At 35.8% G+C, this 17,809-nt stretch overlaps 1 long non-coding RNA gene across 1 annotated transcript; it reads left to right on the forward strand.

The window, feature by feature from the left end:
• Positions 1–1,696: 1,696 nt before the first annotated feature.
• Positions 1,697–14,911, forward strand: LOC120363573 (uncharacterized). The gene is made up of 4 exons (XR_005579076.1): positions 1,697–1,824; positions 3,489–3,578; positions 10,194–10,269; positions 14,690–14,911. It is a non-coding gene; the product is annotated as an uncharacterized LOC120363573 (long non-coding RNA).
• Positions 14,912–17,809: the final 2,898 nt, after the last annotated feature.

Consider the following 17,809-nt stretch of genomic DNA (forward strand, 5'->3'; position numbering starts at 1 on the left):
GAAGAATTTTGTTAGTATTCACTGATTTTTAAGTTTCTCTTGGATATCCATGGAGAATAGTTGTCAACGTCTTGCTCAAAAGCCACCTCTTAGTCTTATGTCAAGTCTCTAAAACAGTACACAGAAAGAAGATCACTACCACTGCCACCACCACAAAAAGCAAACACAAATGCCATAACTTCCATTACTACTACCACTACTGTCACCCTGCCACCATTAGAATTACCACCACAATAACCATTATCACCACCACTACTATCAATGTTATCACAATCACCACCATTGCCATTACCATCATCTCCCCAAACAACCATTAATCTGTTGCCACCATTAGCACCTCTGTCACCACTACCATCATTTTGACATCATTTCCATCACTATTGCCACTACCACCACCATCACCACAGTCATTAGTACTACTATATTACCATTACAGCCAGTAACAACCACTAACACTGCCACCATGACTAACCAACATTACTATCACTACTGTGACCTCAACCACCATTATCATTACCACCACTGATACCATTACCAATGGTACCACTAACAGTCTCATTCTCATTCTTGAAATTTGTTCCTAAACCTTCTCAGGCATTTTAATAGTCATATTTGTCCCAGGTCAGAGTTCTCACATATGTAAAATGAGTGATATTCATAGCTATTGTTAATGTCAACCGAAGGGGCACTTTAATAAAAGCCCCTTTCCAAATGTTTCATAAAGAAAAATAAAAATTTAAATAGTTTCTTCCTAAAAGGAAAAAACAACAATAACACATACTGAAACCTTTGTTTAAAATATATTGCCACTTGGATCCTCAATGTGAAGAATTATTTGAAATTTCTTTCTTGGAGGAATAGAGAAGTTAAGATGGAATGATACGCAACTGTGGTGATGATCTTATATGACTCCAGTTATTAGTTTTACCCTATGTAGACTGTTCCTTTTAAAGACTTTGCAGTTGAGGCTGAAAATATGAAGAGTAAGGCTGTTTGTAAGAATGTAAGAGTTCTGTGGCTAAAAGTGTCTTATCTTTTCTATTGGCTTTTATAGATTTGAAGGTTACAGAAGCAGCTAGAGTCAGATAGAAATGTGCCCAGGACAGAGTTGATAGTGGAGCCAAAAAATAAAAAAAAACAGAAATGAACAGGACTAGTGTTTCAAAGCTTCTTTATGTGACTGAATCCCAGGCAATTGTGTTTTAAATTAAATGTAGAGCAATTTTCTCATGAGAAAAATAGTTAATAGAATTTGTATGCAGTATAAAGATCATGATCACAGGCATCTACAGAGGAAAAGCTGTTGAATGATCAATTCTTTCCAACATTTAAAAAAAAAGATTCAACTTCAGTTTCTTCAATTGTTTCGTCATCTCTTAGCACTCATTGGTGTCGTTCAACAAACATCTCTTGAATGACCACCGTATTACATGACTGAGGGACTGTATTATATAAATAGCTCTTGAGGACACTACCCCTCAGTATCATCTTGGAGTTTGCCACCTATTGAAAATTGTAATAAGCAGATAGTCACATTACAGAAGAATCATCCTGCAATACACAGATACATCTGGTCCATTGAACATCTGAGACAGATAGCTGAACCAGATTTGTGGTGATGAAGGGTCTGGTCAGAGAAGGAGGCTGGGTAAAACAGCATCTATTTTGTCACTTTAAGAGTGGGAAGACTTTTGCTAGAACAAGAGAGGGTGGGAAAATAAGAAAGGAAAATAGAACATTTTAAAGGAGAATAGTGTGTGTAAAGACGAAGAAGTGTAAAAGAAAATGTAGCTCATTCCAGAAACTGCTAAAAGGATCAATATGGTGAGAATATCACAGTAGATAAGTACTAGTTTCCAAAGATATGTGAAAAAACAGCTGAGGAAAATGAAACATCGAAAATTCTACTTGTTAGCAGTTCTACCCCTACTCCTATGACCTGAAAAAAATTCAATATTTTCTGAAGCATTTGGGTCCACTTAACTGGTGGAATACCAGCATTTCACAAGAGTATATGTAACTAGAACAACTAGTTAGAAGCCAAAATGGCCATATCTGGTTTTGGAACAAAGTTTAACGTGGAATTACATCTACGAGTCCACCAGGGTTTGGACTGAAGGTGTTACAGGAGATTTGCAGTAAGGATGGTAGAATGATAGTGTGGTTGTTAATGTATTTTAGAGGGTTTGTGCATGTGTGTTCCCTGTTATGTGCTTTCTACTCTCTTGGGATTCAGATCTGCTATGCATATGCAAAATAAAAGACAGATATTTACAATGTGTTTTTAGGATGTATTAGAGGTTAATGACAGAGTCCTGGTCTTGTACATGTTTTATTCTTTCTGTAGCTACAGAAGCATGGAAGGAGAGAAAGTATTACTGGCAGAAAACAAATATAGAACTTCATGTTGGAGAAGTGGCACCCAAATTAATGAGCTCTGACAGTTTAATTTTTAATAGCGTATTTGTAGATATTTGACACTAAGTAGCTATGCTTCCACTTATCCTAAAGAGAGCTATTGCTTCTCTGACAGAATGATAGTGTAGAATTCTTTGTAAAAAATAAATAATTTGATGTACAGTTTTTTTAATTTCATAATTTTATTTTCAACTGACAAGCAGTACATTATACATACAATCTGTTCATATAAGGTAATATATTTCTTGCAGTAACATCGGTTCATATATGCTTATTCTCAGAAAATGATTATATTGAAATTCTTAATCTAGGTAGAGAAGTGAAACGGTCCAGGCATTTGACTAGTATATACTGATTAATCCTATATAGGAGGGGGAGCTGAGGACTTGTCTGATAAAACTCTCCCAGGCCAGGCATGGTGGCTCATGCCTGTAATCCCAGAATTTTGGGACACCAAGGTGGGCAGATCATGAAGTCAAGAGATTGAGACCATCCTGGTCAACATGGTGAAACCCTGTCTCTACTTAAAATACAAAAATTAGCTGTGTGTGGTGGCCTGCACCTGTAGTCCCAGCTGCTTGGGTGGCTGAGCCAGGAGAATCGCTTGAACCTGGGAGGCGGAGGTTGTGGTGAGCAGAGATCGCACCATTGCACTCTAGCCTGGGCAACAAGAGCGAAAGTCCATCTCAAAAACAAACAAACAAACAAAAACCAAAAAAACTCTCCCTACAGTCTACTCTCATCTTCCATTTTGCTGCTAGAAATCATTTTGCTTGGTTTGCTGTTGTTTCTTGCATGGATCCACACTGGGTCAGACTCTTGAGAGGTGGAGAAATGAGTTAGAAGACTGTTTTTTTTCCCAGTTAATTTTTTTTTAAACTGTACTTCAGGTCTGCACATTCTCACTTGTAGGTGGGTGTTTAACAACGAGGACACATGGACACAGGGAGGGAAGGGTCTGTGCAGTCGTTTTTAAAAATTATTTCAAAACATGTCCTTTTTCTAAAAATGAGTAGAAAATATTTTATTATTTGGTTAAAATCCTGTTTCTCTTTGTTTATTTTTCAAAGCTGTCTTGTCATGAGAGGACCAAGATTCTTCGAACGTATTTAACTACTAGAGGGAATGGCTCAGAATCCCAAACATCAGCTTCAGCACATGTAAGTTCCCTGGAACAAAACTTTAAATCTCCAAAGTTTTCTTTTCAAGTTGCCAAAGTAAGGTCAAGAAATCCAAATTTCTCTAGGGCTGTTTCTCTCTCTCTTTCTCTCTCTATCCCCTTACTCTCCAGGTTTATCATTATCATGTGTTGATATTAAGGTACCTACTGAAGCAGACTTTCTTTGAGGACAGTGTTGGCAATATATACAGTCCACTGAAGGGCCTGAAAAGTTAATAAACTTTTGATGTAATACAATAAGGCAAAGGACAGTAATTTGGGTCTCAAAAGAGAGTTGTTAGTGATTATATTAAAGCTTTTATTTTTGTGCTAAAAACAAAATGAATACAATGCAAATTCAAATTGGATAGGCTTTTAAAATATGATTTGAAAACATGACAGCCACTTTGAATAGCCAGTTGGTTTTTCCTTTTGACATGTAAACTAAAACATTCTGTCAGTTATTTTAAAAAGAGCGGTAATAAAAAAAATTAGTATTGACCGTATGCCACTATTTCAGCCAATTTATGTCAAAATAATACAAAAATGGCACACAATATGTTTATCCATGTTTCAGCTGTTGACAGTTTATTTCTGTTAGTCATTTTCTTATTAGGAAATTTAGTTCTCAGTACATGAGTTTTAGTAAAATATAATAAAATGTAATATTCATCTATTGTGCTAGGCACTGTGCCACATGCTTTATGTGTACTATAGCATTTACTTTTCTTAATATTATTGATATTATCAAATACATTTTATTGATGAAGAAATAGAGGCCCAAATAGGGTGAATAATTTGCCTTGGGGTTAACAACTAATTAGTGGTAGATTTGCAATTTATAGATTTGATATTTGGGGTAGGTTTTGTGTTTATAATCACATTTCTCTGATACCATTGACCTTGATATATTCACTATGTTACATATCAAGCAAAAATGTGGGTACATTTTCTAAAGTTTAACACAGGAAAAAGTGTTTTTTCCTACATTGTAATAGAAAGTTGAATTTAAAAACTCCAAATTGAATCTTTTTTTATAATTCCATTTCATTATCAGATTGTGAAATTTTAAAAAGTCCTCACCTAAAGTCTTGCTTCAGTTCATATATTCATTCCTTCAACAATCATTTTGTGAACTGGTAATACAAACATGAGCAAGAAAGAATCTTCTCCCTGTAAGAATTCAGTCCAGTGAGAGATTATGTGTCTATCTATCTGTCTATCTATCTCTGTCTGTCTGTCTGTTTTTTTACTGAGCAACAGAACTACCATCCCTATAAGTTGAGAGAGTAAAGAGGAAGAACTGTCTACCTAGCTCTTTCTGGAGAAGGGTGGAGGCAAGGGAAGTTTACAAAGAGTTAGTTTTTGTATGTGGTGCTGGATAAGGGCCCAACTTCATTCTTTTGCAAGTGGATGTTCAGTATTCCCAACACCATTTGTCAAAGAGACTGCCCTTTCCCAATTAAATAGTCTTGGTGCCCTTGTTTAAAATAATTTGACTATACACAATAAAAGAGTTATTTCTGGGCTCTCTATTCTGTTATATTGGTTTGGGTATCTATGTTACGCCAACACTATGCAATTTTCTTTACTGTAGCTTTGCAATGTGCTTTGAAATCAGAAGTGTGAGTACTCCAACTTTGCTCTTCTTTTCTAAAATTATCTTGGCTATTTGGGATTCCTTGAGATTCCATGTGAATTTTAGAATGGGATTTTTTTCTATTTCTGCCAAAAAAAAATAAAAATCTCATTGGGATTTGATGAGAATTACATTCAACTTGTATATTGCTTTGGGTATTAAGAACATTTTAACAGTTATCAGTTCTTTCAATCTATCAATGTCAGATATATTCCATTTATTTTTCTTCTTTAATTTCTTTAAGCAAAGTTTTCTGGTTTCCAGTGTATATCTTTCAACTTCTTGGTTAAATTTGCTCCGAAGTATTTATTATTATTATTATTATTATTATTATTCTGAGATAGAGTCTCACTCTGTCACCTAGGCTGGAGTACAGTGGCATGATCTCGGCTCACTGCAACCTCTGCCTCCCAGGTTCAAGTGATTCTCCTGACTCAGCTTCCCTAGTAGCTGGGAATACAGACATGTGCCACCACGCCTGGTTATTTTTTTGGATTTTTCGTACAGATAGGGTTTCACGACTTTGGCCAGGCTGGTCTTGAACTCTGGAGCTCAGGTGATCAGTCTGCCTTGACCTCCCAAAGTGCTGGGATTATAGGCATGAGCTGCTGTGCCTGGCCAGTATTTTATTCTTTTTAATGTTATTGGATAGGAAATTGTTTTCTTAATTTTGTTTTTTAGGTTGTGCATTGCTAGTGCATAGACACACAACTGATTTTTTTGTGTTGATTTGTATCCTCACACTTTGCTGAATTTGTTCATTATCGCTAACATTATTTATTTGCATTTTTTGCATGGAATATTTAGGGGTTTCTACATAGGGCCTATCCCAGTCTTAAAACAGAAAGTGCTACACCACAGTAAATCCCTTAGTCTTAGCAAAACTGAGATGGTTGGTCAGCCTAGGTGTTGGTGATCTGGTGGTAGAGAAACAGTGACTATTAGTAGCAACATAGTGCTTTTTATGAATTGAAGTTTTGATTAAGAAATCTGTAGATTGTCTGGGCATGGTGGCTTATACCTGTAATCCCAGAACTTTGGGAGGCCAAGGCTGGTGGATCACCTGAGGTCAGGAGTTTGAGACCAGCCTGGCCAACATAATAACACCTTGTCTCTGCTAAACACACACACACACACACACACACACACACACATAGACACACACACACACACACACACACACACGCACACACACGCACAATTAGCTGCTGGGCGTGGTGATGGTGCCTGTAATCCCAGCTACTTGGGAGGCTGAGGTGGAATAATTGCTTGAACCTGGGAGGTGGAAGTTTCAATGATCTGAGATTGCACCATTGCACTCCAGCCTGGGCAACAAGAGTGAAACTCCATCTCTCAAAAAAAAAAAAAAAAAAAAAAGGAAAAAAAAAGAAAAAAAAAGCTAAAAGACATTTTTAGATTACATACAGTTGTAAGAAATAAAGCTTAGTAAGCCTGTGTATCCTTTATCCAGTGGTAACATAATGCAAAATTATGATACAATATCACAACTGGGATATTGTTGATATGGATACAATCCACTGATATTATTTAAATTTGAGCCATTTTACTTATATTCATTTGTGTGTGTGTATTTAATTTTGTATAATTTTATCACATGTGTAGGTTCACGTATCTCTCACCACTATCAAGATACAGAACCATTACAGCATTGCTAGGATCCCTCCTGTTGTCGGTTCTTTAATAACTATACCTGCTTTGCTCTCATCCTTTCCTGACCACTTTCTTCTCTCACCCCTACCCAATTTTGTCCCTAAACCCTAGCAACGATTAATATGCCTTCCTTTTCTAAAATTTTATTACTTCAAAATATATTTATGCATATATAAATGTATATGCATAAATATATGTATATGTATTTGAAATTATACAGTATATGATATTTTGGGATTAATTTTTTTCATCCAGCATAAACTCTGAAGATTTATCTAACTTGTTGGAAGTATCAATAGTTCATTCTTTTCTGTTACTGAGTAGTATTACGTGGTATTGATGTACCACAGTTTGCTTATCATTTACTTATAAAATAATATCAGAGTTTTTAATACTTTTTAACTATTAAAAATAAAACTGCAATGAACAATTCATGGATAGGTTTTCTGTGTGGATATAAGTTTTCAGTTATCTGTAATAAATGCCCAAGAGCAAATGTCTGGGTTATATAGTAAGTACACATTTTATTTTGTAAGAAATTGCTTAACTTCTTAAGTGTGACTGTACCCTTTTACATTCCCTTTCATACATATGAACAATGTATGAGTAATCCATCTTCTCTGCATCCTTGCCAGCATTTAGTCTAGTCAGTAATTTTTATTTTAGCTATTCTCACAGGTATGTAGTGGTATTTCATTGTCGTCTTCATTTGGATTTTCCTAATGGCTAGTCATGCTAAACATTTTTTTATATACTTATTTATCAACTATATATCCTCCTTGGTGAAATGTCACTTTCTGTCTCTTGACCATTTTCTAGTTGGATTGTTCACATTTTTTCTTTTACAATTGAGTGTTCAGAATTCTTTATATATTTTGAATACTATTTATATAGTCTTTCACAAGACCAGAATTTTTAATTTTGATGAAGCTTTATTTACCAATTTTTCCTCTTTGGATTGACAGTTTGATGTAAAGTGTAAAAACTTCTTGCTTGAGCTTGGATCCTGAAGATATTTTTGTGTTTTTTGACAAGTTTTATAGTTTCACATTTTAAATATGAGAGTATTATGTAGTTTGAAATTTTTTTTATAGGTGTAAGGTATAGGTTATGATTCATTTTTCTGCCTATCATTTTCCAGCACTATTTGTTGAAAATTGAAAGCAAGAGAGTTATTTCCTAGATAGAATGGGGTTATATAGGCATTGGGCAAATACACCTGTTCAAGATGGGAGAAGTTGGCCAAAACACAGGGGCTACAGGCCCCACACAAGTCCCAAATCTAACAGGGAAGTCATTAAACTTAAAGTTCCAAAATTACCTACTTTGACTTCATGTCTCACATCCATATCACACTGATGTAAGAGGTGGGCTCCCACGGCCTTGGAGAACTCCACCCCTGTGGCTTTGCAGAGACTGCCCCCACCCCCCAGTTGCTTTCACAGACTAGCATGAGCTTTTCTTTTCCATAACATTGTCAGGCTGCAAATTTTCCAAACTTTTATGCTTTGCCTCATTTGAAACACTTTGCAGCTTAGAAATTTGTTCTGCCACATAGCCTAAATCATCTCTCTCAAGTTCAATGTTCCACAAATCTTCAGGACAAGGGCACAATGCTGCCAGTCTCTTTGTTAAAATATAGCAAGAGTCACCTTTACCTCAGTTTCCAAGAAGTTCCTCATATCCACTGAGACCACCTAAGCCTGGACTTCATTGTCCATATCACTATCAGCATTTTGATCAAAGCCATTCAACAAGTCTCTGGGAAGTTCCAAACTTTCCCACAACTTCCCCTCTTCTTCTGAGCCCTCCAAACTGTGCCAACTCTGTGTGCTACCCAGTTCCAAAGTCACTTCCACATTTTTGGGTATCTTTATAACAGGACCCCACTCTCCATGGTACCGATTTACTGTATTAGTTCATTCTCATGCTGCTGCAAGGAAATACCTGAGACTGAGCAATTTATAAAGAAAAGCTGTTTAATTGACTTATAGTTCCACATGGCTGGGGAGGCCTCAGGAAACTGAAAATCATGGTGGAAGGCATCTCTTCACAGGGTGGCAGGAAAGAGAATAAGTGCAAGCAGAGGAAATGCTAGACACTTATAAAACCATCAGATCTTGTGAGAACTCACTCACTATGATGAGAACAACATGGGGGAACTGCCCCCAAGATCCAATTACCTCCACCTGGTCTCTCCCATGTGTCTACATGGGGATTATGTAGATTATGGGGATTATAATTCAAGGTGAGATTTGGGTGGGGACACAAAGCCTAATCATATCAGACTCCTAATGGCTATGGATGAGACTATCTTTCTACTGCTTTAAATAGAAGTGTGTGGTTTTTTTTTTTTAAGTCATTGGCCATGCTGAAAACATTAAGTGATTTCCAACTCATAATTAATAGGGCAAGTTTTCAGTCAGGGACACATGCAACAGCTTTCTTAGCTGTATGTTTACTTTTCTTCTATGATAATATATCCAGATACTGCAAGTGAGAAAGGATACTGAAAGTCTTTTTCAATGAAAGTGATTTGGAACTATTAAATAAGAGGAATGTTTTCCAGAATGTTTATTCTACAACATTAGTCCTTGAATATACTCCAAAGGAAAAAAAAATAGTTCTATACCTATAAAAGTTTACAAAGAAATGAAACTCAAATATCTCTCTTGAGTGTTTATAATGTATGGGAACCTATTAAGGATTCTAAATAATTCTGCTGTAAAAAAACTTTTGGTTTTAACCTCAGCTTTTCTAACACTTGTCATAGATTTCTGGGTTTTAATACTACATGCTATTGTGTTACATTTGTGAGAAATGAAATTTCACTTGACTGTCACTACAATCGAATTTCCTAGTTTTGAATGCTGTTTTCTGTACTAAAAAACTAGTAAAAAAGCATTTTTCACATGAGTAATATTGTTTTGTAGCACTTTAATAATAGATAGAATAGATGCATTTAGTCATGTTTTCCCTTTTTATTCTTATTCCCTGTCGCAATTATTAGCAACCTTAGCATCAATAGGGTGAAGATTAATTTGTATAGGTTTTCTGTCTTCTCCCTTAAAAATATCTTACATTATGTAAATGTTAGTTTATTTTCTCCTTATGCTACCAAATTCACTTCATAAGTTTTGGAAGTCCTTTTTTCTACTACTAATATTTTTATATTTTTCTTTAAAGACATTTCCTCACTCTTGGTGTTAACCTCTCTTCAGGAAAATAATCTCAGGCCCTTTCTTCTACCTTCAGTTCCTCCATTTTGTTTTTATTTTTCTCTTCTGCAATTTGAACCTGAACCAGAGATAAAATATAAGAGAGAACTTGAGGTTGATGTCAGAAGCATTTCTAGTAGGGCTAAGAAAGTCTTTTCTGGAAGGTGAGTGTGAGTCATAAAAGCATGCAGGAGTGGTAGATATGCCACAGGATGCCATTCATTTGTTTTCCGTTTTTAAGTTGAAGAAAAATTTGTGATTTTTACACTAGCATAGAAAATAAAAATAGAGCTTTGACTTATATTTCAAAAATGATCCTGCTTACTTGATATCTTATCATCTTTTAATATGCTTTGCATATAAACAAAAGTATTTTCTACTGCAGTTTTGCGATATAATATTGTAAAAGTATGTTTGCCAAACACAATATTTGGAGTAAGTTATTTATTATCTGTTTCATCGGTTACAAAAGGCTCTTGCCTTTTCTCCCTTCTCTGCTTTCTGGTATAACTACCAGTAACTATAAAGATTTGTGAGCTGATATTTACAAAATGGAGGGCTGTTCCTTTTCCTGAGGCTGTCAATCAATACCATTTATGCAGACGAACCACAGCCAACCTCCATATAGTAGGTTACTTTTAAAATAATGCTTAATAAAAAACAATCTAGTTGGTGGTGCTGGAATGTTTTTTATTCTGAATAAACCTTGTAAGTTTAGATTAAGACCACAAGATATTAAAACATTTGTGGGACTATATCGTGGCATTGGTTTGGCCCTCAAGAAATCAGAAGGTAACTGGTGTTCCAGGAGCTATTCAACTTAAAAATCTTAGTGTATTTAGCTTTAATGAAGTAAGTTAAATTATCTGAGGCTGTGCTTTTAATATGTAGCTACTAGCTACACGTGGCTATTGAAATTAAAATTAATTAAAATAAACAAAATTAAGTAGTTTCTCATTCACACCAGCCACATTTCAAGTGCTCGATAGTCACATATTACTAGTGGCTACTGTGTTGGACAGTATAGATTGTAAAACATTTTCATCATTGTTGAAAGTTATAATGAAAAGGCCAAATCTGGAGGGCATTAATTTTCCTGTTTGTATATAAAGGACCAAAAGCTAGAATTGCACCCTTGATTATCAGTCCCTTCAGTTTATTTAGAGCAGTGTTTTTTGTTTGTTTGTTTGTTTGTTTTTAGAGAGAGGGAGAGAGAGCGAAACAGCTAACTCTCACACTGAGTGACAGAATCCAGAAAGGTGGAATCCAGGAAAGGAAAGCAGCTCCCACACTGAGTGGAAGCGAATAGAGAGCGACAGAGTTTAGGAGGGGAAGACAGGTTTCCATGAAGGGAGTGTTCATGGAAGGGGACTCCAGAGGGAAAGTCCAGGAGAGAGAAAGATGGCTTCCACGAAGGAAGTGTTTGCGGAAGGGGATCCAAATATGGAGTCCGTATTTGGAGCAGTCTTAAACTACTCAGATCTGAAACACTTTTCTGAACAATTGTATAATCTACTGAAAAAAATATTGAATTGGGAGGCAGGATAAGTGGAGTTTTTTTTTTTTCCTCCATAAAGTTGTGTTTATGAGAAAATAATTTGACTTAAGTTACTTTTACTTGTAGAAAACCAAACTATGAGACACGTGCAGAAAAGACTTACCATAGGAAGCCTGACTACTATCCTCAGAAAGGGTACTTACAAAATTGGCCCTTGCCTGGCATCTGAAAACTTAGATTTCAAAAGAATTCCCACTGTTTCCTCATGAGAGTGTCTCGCTGTGCCAAGAAGCCTTATACAAACAATACGGTTTGTGCTGAACTCCTCCTTTCCTACTGGGAGTCTGGAATTTGTGTATGTGCCAGGCAGGGGGTGCTTACGTGACTATCCCCAAACTAAAACCTTGGTGCTGAGTCTCTAACAAGCTTCCCTGGTAGACATTTCACACTTGTCACAACTCATTACGGGGTAATTAAGCATGTCCTGTGTGGTTCCACTGGGAGAGAACTCTAGATGCTCACTCCTGGTTTCCCCCAGACTGTACCCCATGTGCCTTTTCTCTTTGCTGATTGTTCAGTGTATCTTTTTGCTGTAATAAATCATAGCCACAAATATGACTATATATTGAATTCTATGAATCCTTCTAGCAAATCACCAATCCCGGGGGTGGTCTTGTTGACCCTCATCATACCTCATAATTATGTTGAAAGGGTAATATGAAGTCTAAAGTTTAAGTTTGAATTCCAAACACAGTGCCAAACACTTGTCAATTATTGTTAATAACAGTACTGAATCTGGCAAGGAAGAATATCACACAAAATATTTATTCAAAAATACACAAAATAAGGTTGTTTAAAATAAAACTGAAAAGTGATATACTCCTGAATAAATCATATATGACATTTTAAAGACATAATTGTAGTGTCATTTTATTTACATTAACCGGAGACACTGAATCTTAACAGTATTTAGGATATGAAAGATATGACTTAGTGAAAAATAGAGGACATTATGCCCTTCTTGGACTTTTAAATATCTACAGAAACACTTCCAAAGCAGTCTGGAACTGTAAGCCTGAATGGCTAAGATAAGAATTTCAGTGAAACAGAATAGCACTCATCCTTCCTTGGACCAAGTTTAAAGAAACTGAAAAGTCCTCTTTACACAATTCTCTGGATATGAATCTGTCTTTCTGCAACAGCTTTAAGTGACTCAAGACCTCAGAGGTGACATATCTGGGTGTTTCTTGACAGATACTGAGAAATATGACCTTGGCTTCCAGTGCTGGGAGTGAGAGCAGAGCTGTCTCTCCTTTTATTTTAAAAGTCAAATTTATGAAGTATCTTCTTGTCGTGAACGTTCTCTTGGCTGAAACATCATAATCTTTACCTAAACATGAAAAGCTTTCTCTTTGCTATGCAATTCAGTCATATCCAAATTCCAAATGTCGAGTCACCCTCTTCTCTGATTTCCACCACCCGTTTCACAACATGGCCCCGGGGAGGATGTATCCTTGTTTCCTACAATGATGTCTGACGAAGGTACTTGTGCCTTTCTTCTTTTCTCTCCCCACCGTATTCTTTCTCTCATACCCTTCTTTTTCCATTCACTAATGTTCTTATTCAGATGACTAATTTTGAAGGTTTGGATCAACCCCCCCACCCTCAGGCATCAGAGCTTTTGGGGGCTTAAGTTTGAGTACAAATTGTTTCTAGGGGATACCCAAAGGTTTTCTTTATGACCACAGTGACTTTGAAAAATATATCAAAGGAGAAAAAGAGAACAAGTATCAAACTTTATGGAGTATAAAATAGCATGAGGAATAAGACTGCAAATATATGGAACCAGATTGCCCGAGTTTGATTTCTACCTTCTCTGTTTATTTCTGTTTTATCTTAGGCAATTTACCTACCCACCCTGTGCCTTGATTTACTTATCTCTTAAATGCAATAGCAATAGCATCTATTAATACCCTCCCCCAAATTTTTTAATAGAGACAGTGTCTCACTCTGTCACCCAGGCTAGATGGAGTCAACGACACAGTCATAGTTCACTGCAGCCCCGATCTCCTGGGCTCAAATGATCCTCCCATCTCAGTCTTCCAAGTAGCTAGGACTACAGGCATTTGCCACCATCCCTGGCTAATTTTTTTTGTATAGATAGGGTCTCACTATATGGCCTAGGCTGTTTTAGACTCCTGGCCTCAAGTGATCCTCTAATCTTGGCTTCCCAAAGTGCTGGGATTACAAGCATGGGCCACCACACCTGGCCGTCACCTACCTTATTGAGATATTGTAAAGATTAAATGAATTAACTTATGTAAATTGCACAGAACACTTAGTAGGTGCTGTATAAATATGGTGACCAACTAATTGATCACTCAACCTGGGATGCATTTGAAGATAAAAAAGGGCATTATTAATAATGATATCAGAACAACAAGTATTACAGTAAGTGTTCAGTATTATTGTTTTTAAATTTTACTTGAAAGAAACTTATTTTCAAGTAGCAAAATCCTCTATGGATGGCAAACTCATTAATATAAACTTTCCTGATAGTAAAATACAGAATATAGGAGAAAAAATGAATGTACCCCTGTGTTATAGGACATGGGAGGATGAATTCAGTTGGGTCACACGAGCACATGCACAGTGAGTTGTCAATCTTTGAGACTGGAGAGGCAATACTCACTGAGGACAGGAGTACCTTTTTACACTTGTTCAAAGTGCAGAAGGTGAGGACCAGAAAACCTTATTTGAAGGTGAATTTAAGTTAGATTCATTAAGAGCCAGTCAGTTATTAAAGCCACGAATGATAGCAAAGCAGGCATAAAGTACCTCCAGTGATTTGCCAAGCAGTTCTGGCCTTGCTACCTTTTGGTAATGCTTTCTCTAAAATTATTTTAAAACTATCAAGTAGTATATGATAATTGAATGATGTCACTTGTCACTTGGCCAATATTGTTTCCTTCCAGAGTAGTTCAACCTCAGATATCATTTAAATGTCCTTCATTCTGATTATCATTTAACAGTGACAGCAAATATTTTTCTTTTCTTTCTCTCTATTCCTATCATATGGCTTACAGACCTTTTCTTGGCACTTGATAGAAAAGGCAGAGTAACTTTTCTTAGGTGGCATAATTCTTCAAAATGTATTCATTTTCAGGAACAGGGTGATGTATGGTAATACACAGGCAGGGATCAATAGTCCCAGAACTGAAGGAAGAATTGACAAATGTTATCAAAGATGCCTAATCAAAATGTGTCCACACTCTGCTAAATAAAGTCTGGTTGAACAGAACTAACAACATCTTTTATGTTTTTTATTTTTAATATTTTTTTGTTTTGAATACAGAGATAATATAGAGAAGGAAATCAAACAAAACTGATGACAAAAGAGGGGTTTGAGTGTTGCTAATGTTTGAAGACGAGTAATTGCCAAATGGGGAGGTTGAGTCCCCGAAAACAGTAGAGAATAAATAGCTTTATGAGATTTCAAAAACTAAATATTAACAAAAATGTTATTTTGAAAAAGCTCAAAATGTTAGTGTTCACTTATTAACATTTCTTAATTTAAAAATTTTAATGCTATTGGGTAATCAAATGCACTTGTATCTATAAACCACAATTCAATGTAGCACAAATTTAGTTCTACTTCAGGTCAAATTATGCCTCTTTCTTGGCAAACAGAAACTATAGAAATTAGTAGTCTCTCATAACACAGTTCACAACACTAATCATGTACCACAACTTGATGTTGACTGAGTCATGACTACATACAGAAGATACGGCATATAATTTTCTACATGTTTTATAGGTATTTTTGCTTTTGATCCTCACAACAGCACTATGAAGTAGATAACATTGTCTCTGAGGTACATGGAAGTGAATTTGAGTCTTAACAGCTAGTAAGTGAAGGAGACAATATTCAAACCTCAGAGCTCATGTTCATAACTCTTCTTCAATACTGACCTTGGCACCATTACCAGAAAGAGATTTGATTCTGATCACATATCTTAGAGGAATGCTAAATGCCTAGTGATTTAATACATGGCACAACAAAAGCATTTAAAGGCAGGATACCACAAAATCCTGCTTTTGTTGAATCGATTCACAGGTCTAATGTGGATTTAAAATAACGTGTGTGTGTTTATGAGTATTTATATATTATTTGTGTCAGCCAGAAATAGAATGAAGTATTAAGTATCAGGACCAAAGCCAAGTAAATTGAAGATGTCAGAAATAAGTAAAAGCTCAGGATGAATTACTCCATTTCTTTAGGGTACTCTTGGGTATTTATTGAGGATGTTTCCAATCCAGCTCTCAAAGCAATAAACTCTTTGTAAGTCATCAAATAAATAAATGTAGCACTGTATAACCTTTATTCTGTATTGTCTAAGAAATGGTTTTCTTTCAGAGAAGCAAGCCTTTTACATTTGACACTAGACCATAGTTTATTGCTGTAAAACTGAGCTGTTCTATTTAGGCTTAACAATAAAAGGTGTATTCTTAGGTAAGCAGACATTTTAGCTAATTAGATGGTCTAAAACCATGGATTTAGAACCATTCCTTCCATGCAATTATTACTCAGTCTATTGTCTATCACGATGAAAGCAGAGCTGCTCTGGATGAGAAGAGAAAGATGTGGAGGCCCAGGACTGCAGCAGCTGGGTTGTCTATTGACCTGTGTACTTAGGTAGCCCCAAGGGTACTGGTATTACATGTCTAGGGCTCCCCATACCACACTCTGAAAGCCACTGTTCTAAAAGTCAAACCCAAGAAAATGTGCAAAAACGGAAATCAAATTTAATTTAAGAGGGTTATAACATTTAAGGAGATCGAATTTTAAATAACTTTGTTAAGGACTCTATTTTGCTGGATTTGTACGTATTCCCAGGTGACAGCTCTGTGTTCCTAAAGAGAGAATCAAATTATCAATGAAAAAGAAATACCTTGTTATTTTAACCTCTTTTTAAAGAAATAATATTCCTATGTTACTTAATAGACATTACTTAAGCTAATCTTCAATATTGCTGAGGTGTCAGATCTCCATCTGCATTTTATGGAAGATCAAACAAAGATATTAACTGGAAAACCTGTGGAAGTACAACTCCGCCTCTTTCTCCTTGGGATGTTGAACTGTGAGACTTTTACAGCCTCCTAGGACTTCGGCTTCCTAATATAATCATAGAAGATCATACATACTTTTTACTTAAAACTTGTGACTTCTTGTACTTTTTTAAAGAAAGGGATTATTGAATCAACTAGTGTATCAAACTTTCTAAAGTCTCAAAAGTGAATCCAATTGTGACTGTTTTTAATGTATATGAACAGTATGTGAAGATGATGCAAATTTAGGGAAAAAGAAAGTTTTCTTTAGTCGTGATGACTTACAGGGAGGACCATTGTATGATCGAATCATTATAAACTAAAATTCTGTACCTGGGTGGTGTTATGAGACAGTGGGATGTCCCTTTGTCTCATAATTTTGGTGAAGATTCTGTAGTTGAGATCAAAAGACTAACATTCCACATTTTGAGTTTAGAGAACCACCACTTTTTAGCAGGATGCTTGAGCAGCCAACTTCTTCAGCTCAGTTTTCTCCCCTATAAAATAGTATTTACCTCATGAGTTTATTACGAGGGTAAAATGAGTTAAAACAGTAAAGTGCTAAGAACAATATTTGGCATTTAAGAGCTCCATGAAATTTAATCATCGTCATTGTTAACATTAGCTTTCTTGAGGCTGTTATGGACTTCTAACTGAGGAGACAACTATATTATAAGCTTGATGATGGCAGGGACTTGTGTGATATTTCCTGTGTTACCCCTAATACTTAATATCGTGCTTTTATAAAGTGTTGGTTCAATACATTTTTTCTTGCAAATAAACAATTTTGGTATTTAATGAGTTTTCAGTTATAACAATTCATTTTTAAAATTGTGTTTCATAAAACTGAATAGTTTTAAATATTATGTAACAGCCCAAATCACAAGCTTGATGATACCTATGCATCACATATATATATATGTTTATGTGTACTCAAGGATATGTATACTTATAAACACACACACAAACACACACACATACACACACAGAGACTATACACACACATAATCAGATAATAAATAATAAGTATGCTCTCTTCAAGGACACATAGCACATCTACAAAAGTTAATCTTCGCCACATGTAGCGGCTCAGCTCT

Source organism: Saimiri boliviensis, chromosome 3 (assembly GCF_048565385.1).
Source record: "Saimiri boliviensis isolate mSaiBol1 chromosome 3, mSaiBol1.pri, whole genome shotgun sequence".
NCBI classification, from domain to species: domain Eukaryota; kingdom Metazoa; phylum Chordata; class Mammalia; order Primates; family Cebidae; genus Saimiri; species Saimiri boliviensis.